This window comes from Pyxicephalus adspersus, chromosome 4 (assembly GCF_032062135.1).
Source record: "Pyxicephalus adspersus chromosome 4, UCB_Pads_2.0, whole genome shotgun sequence".
In the NCBI taxonomy this organism is placed as follows: Eukaryota; Metazoa; Chordata; class Amphibia; order Anura; family Pyxicephalidae; genus Pyxicephalus; species Pyxicephalus adspersus.
Window position 1 is genome coordinate 110,533,913 of NC_092861.1, and position 4,811 is coordinate 110,538,723.

General features: G+C 38.5%; 1 protein-coding gene and 1 pseudogene across 1 annotated transcript in view; one reads left to right on the plus strand and one right to left on the minus strand.

Moving 5' to 3' along the window:
* The window catches only part of LOC140328685 (peptidyl-prolyl cis-trans isomerase FKBP8 pseudogene), a 2,122-nt pseudogene extending 1,108 nt beyond the window's left edge, over window positions 1–1,014 (minus strand).
* The window catches only part of ADGB (androglobin), a 103,677-nt gene that overhangs the window by 30,821 nt on the left and 68,045 nt on the right, over window positions 1–4,811 (plus strand). The window lies entirely within an intron of this gene.

Consider the following 4,811-nt stretch of genomic DNA (forward strand, 5'->3'; position numbering starts at 1 on the left):
TAGCTTGGAAAGCTCAGCATGGATTGTCTTGTTTGAAGGTTACAGTTTCAGTGCTTTCCTTAAGATAGCTATAGCATCACTATACTCTCCTTGCTGGGCTAATACCTTTCTCTTTCTAAACAAAGCCTTGATAACTTCAGGTTGTTGCTCCAAGACCATATTACAGGACTTTAATGCAAGCCTCAAAGTGATCAAGTTTAAGCTGGAAAGCAGCCAGATTGTTCAGACATTTCATCTTGACATAAAGTAATTCAGCTTCGTCCTGTAGTGTAAAGTCCACTTTAGAGCTGGAACAATCCTCAGGGCTATGTCATTGGAATTTATTGCAAATACATAATCCCCTTGCTGAAAGTAAAAGTTTCCACGTTCCCTTTACTTATTGGCTAAATGCAGCTTCTGCTGTCCAGTAAATGGTTCCAGGTTTGGCCCATCCTTCACTTCAAGAGGGGACAACTCAGGAACAAGATTGGCATTGGGTGGAATATCTGGATTCCTTCCTTGCTTCCTTTAGCAATATTTAGTATCTGCCTCAACTAGTGCAGTCTCTCCAAGCTCCATGAGCTGCACACACAGATCCATGCTCTGCATGACATCACCATCTCCCAAAGTAAAAGTCAGGTTGTCCCGTTCCTCAGGCACACTTCCATCTTCCAGACTAGTCTTCAGCTTTACTGTGACGTCTTGCCCCTTCACTGGTCTGCGTTTTACTTCCTGACACTTGATCAGGACTTTCTTTCTCAAGGCCCCACTACCTAGAATATCTACCCAGCTTTCTTCTTGTTAATTTTCAAGGGCATCATGATAGTTCTCATTTTGTTCCTCACTCTAAGTTTTCCCCTTGTCCTGGCCATCAACCGTTTCCAATTGTGGAAGTTCACTAAGGTCTTCATCATCCTCCCCAGTATTGTCAATTATTTCAAATTCTTCAATGCCGTCCAGAAGAGACGCCCTGGCTCCAGGTGTGAACTCATTTTCAGAAAAGTGTGCGCCATCATCATGTGTTTGGTGAATCATCTACATTGTAGCATAGTTCATCTGCAGAGGCCATCCTCTGGATGAAGTTGAGGATTAAACCATGCTCTCCGTTAAACCTCCTCCCCGGCTACACAGCTGCTTCCACGTTGCCTTTTATGAATAAAAAACAGAAGGCACTTTCTCAAATTATTCAAGAAAGCTGTATACTTTAATGCCCTAATTTCATACCCAGATGTCTGTAAGACTTTATACCAGATTTTTTTTGTTTGTATTTTGTTTTTGCTACAATATAACATGACATAACATATGTGTGGAGACATTCCAATGCTCAGACTGCCTGCATTCTGTTTAAGAAAAAAATGTAAAGCCCTGCAGTTTAATGCTCACATTTAACACGCATCAACATACAAACACAAAAGTATGAAGACACTAAGAACACTGCTGAATCTGTTTGGGGATTACTATGGTTTACTGTGTCATTTTTTAAATCTCACTAGTGAGAAGCAGCACAAGGGGCCAGCCCACTGCACTACAGTGCAGGCCGCATCAAGGTTGTAGCCACATAGGCTTTAGAGCTTAATGTATTGCATATTGCACTCTCCCACCCATTGCATTGGTGCTTTGATTTAACCATTCTTAGAAGATCACAGCTGCTAATAATTCTGGAATCTATCCCTGACATTTCCCCAATCAGATCCAACCTTCTACTATCCAGGCTGACTTACCTGTCCACGTTCCAGCAACAGGCAACACCATATTACTTTTTATCTTTTTGCGCTAGATCTTCGGCCATCTTGATTGGCTATGCTTGGATGATGTAACTTTCATGTGGGTGTGTGATTTCCTCCTGGCACTCACATAAAAAAACAATAATTTGGGGTTTCCCTGGCAACCAAGGCATCAGCTTGTCCCTTTCTGCCAACATGGTGGTTCTCCCCATAAATCGTTACATAATTTCAGGACATAGTAACAACATCAGGTAGGTGGGAGTATTGGCACCAAATTTTGGCAATTTTTTTGTTACTGACTGTATCACTGCAGACATGTTTCTGGTAGGTCATTATGGTGCCCATTGTTTCTGGTTGCATACGTACAGTTTTGTGTGGGTCTGCTTGGGGTGAACAGCATCAAAAATAGATATTGATGAAGGAAAGCATTACAGGGTAGCTGGCCTAGGTAAGAAAATGTACAAATCCATCCCAATGGAGCATTCTGATCTATCTAAGCAGAATGAGAGTGATTTTCGCCTGCTTCTACTTTCACTGTCCTTAGATACAGTGGGTTGGGGAGGAAACGTGTTACTAAACTGCAACAGGAGAAAAAATAAGGTCTCCTTTTTTTTGCTAGAAAGGGCTTTATGTAAGGTTCATCTGTGTATTCAGCTAAAGATCAGCTTTAAACTCCTATTTAAAGATAAGTACCCAAACAGTATAGTATATTTAAATTATTAGCAGGGAATTTGTACTATACAAATGACTTGTCAATAAGTGACAGAACAACAGTTCATAACTGTATAGCATTACATTGCACATGGCAATAACAAACAGACACTGGGCGTTTTGAGGCTGTCAGTAAATGCCAGGTCTAGATGAAAGACTATAGGTGGAAATAAGTAATAGCTGACAAACGAGTATTCAATTAACTTTAATTTGTTTTCACAAATGGTCTAGTTTATACTTGTTTTTGAAGTATGTTTACATATTATTTGAAGCCATCATACCATCTGGTGCTGTGATTGCTTACATTTAAGGAAATACAATGAAACTGCAGTGACTGCTGCTATAGCATATTCTGGCAAGACATTGCATTTCCAGCAGACCCATTTCTATGCAGTGTCCTATTAGGAAGCTAAAAGGACATTTCCTTTTTAAAAGTGTCCAAATCAACAGCTGTGCTTTATATAAAATCAGTTGGCTTCAGAAGGGCTTCTACTCTGTAATGAGCCAGCTGTGTGGGTCTGTTTTGTAGATGTTTATTTGATTTGCAACTGTGATAAATTACAGTAGCTTGATTTTTGGAGAAAGGTCTTTAATCGGGGCATATCAGGAAGTCTGTGTAGTTTTAAAAAGCAAGAACATTTTTTTAGTGATTTAGTTTAAAACTGTTTTGTTCAGTAAATCCGGAGAGCAGACTGCATTGGTGGATAAAAGACAATGCCGCTAAATCTGCTATTGGCCATCAATATACCCTTCTTTTTTCTAGAACACCTAAAGGATAAAAAAATTTTGACAGAACTAGGTACTGTCTATAATACTTTTTTATATTTGTACTTACAGTAAAATTTTTAGAACATGCTTTAGGGGTTTTCCTCCAGTTCTTCTTGTGCAAAAACAAACCAACACAGGATAATAAAAGTGATAAAGTTAATCAGATAAGGGGCAGAGAAGTGGGCTCTTGGATGAGTACACTACAGTGTTCAACCCAAATTTTTCTTTTAACTGGCTGGGAAGAAATTGTAGGCGGGTGGCAGCTCCTGTATTTGACCCAACTCTTCAATAACCACCCAAAAACAACCGAGTGATTACTGAAAAGTGTTGGGCGGTGTGCCCGGCTAAAGGGGGCTGGGGAGAACACTGCACTAATACAGCTACAATCACCTACAGAAAAATGTTGTAAACTTAATGTAGTTATGTATAGCAGGCATCATTTGTCAAATAAATTTACTTTCTTTATTTGGAATGTAAGCACAAATCTAAAGTGGTGTCTGTTCCTTGAATCTTCAAAGCTGCTGGCAGAATTTTCTTCATGTGTCATATGTCTCCATTCTTTTCATTGCATTGTAGTTCTATCTCCTATTCTCTGTGTCACTACTATTCTTTGGGACACACTAGCACATGGATCCTCAGTGCTGCAGCTGGAGACAAAGGCAAAGTCTGCATTTACACCATAGTAAAAATAATCCCTATTTTGACAGGTCTAAAGTTGTTAGTTATGTAACTCAGGGATAATTTCTGAAATGTTTGCTTTAAAACCTTGGTAGTTTAGTGCTACTAAATGTAAAGTTGAGCATTCTTTTTTTATCACATTCCACACATGTTTTGGCCACCTTTATCTCCCTGCATCCTGTTGTCCCATAATACTTACTACATAGCAGTTTGTTTCTGGTCTAGCTGAGCCTAGAGAGAAAAGACCACCAGATGCTGATGTGGCCCTGTATTTCATTGCTGTCTAACCAGATTTGGAATTCAATTATAAAAGATAATATTTGCTCTGCAACACCTGTTTATTTTTCTCTGCTATATTTTCTTCTGCACAATATATTAAATACCTTCTTACACCCTTTCTTTTCTAACCTTAAAATCCCTTATTTCTTTTGGAGAGTTTGTTATATAAATTCAAGTCATTTCACATCCTAAACATAAGGTGCTTTCTTAGATCTGTTTAAAATTATGTTCCGGGTCTTCTCTTATCCACAGATTCTGATAAGGACTCCCATGCAATGAACTGAAAGCTCATATAAAAAAAATTTAAAAACAAATTCACAATATGGAGCCAAGTTTCTACAAATTTCCCTCCAAACAATCCAGCAAAACACATGTTGCTAAGAGGTCTAATTTAGTATATTTAATAATGAGGCATCAAATTATGGTATAAGCTAAATGAACACAGTCTAAATTCAGCTGCATAAATATAGGCTTTGGGTATAGTAAAGAACGCCCTACGTAAAGGGAGACCTAAGCAAAGATAACATATGACACGGATAGGCGTAGTTAGCTACCTTTTTTTTGACCATTAAAGGTTTTTATTGAGAAAACAAAAATACAAACAGTAATACAGATTTCCAGTTTCATTGACTCTTACAGTATTCAGATATTATATCAGAATGCAGTTGAAAC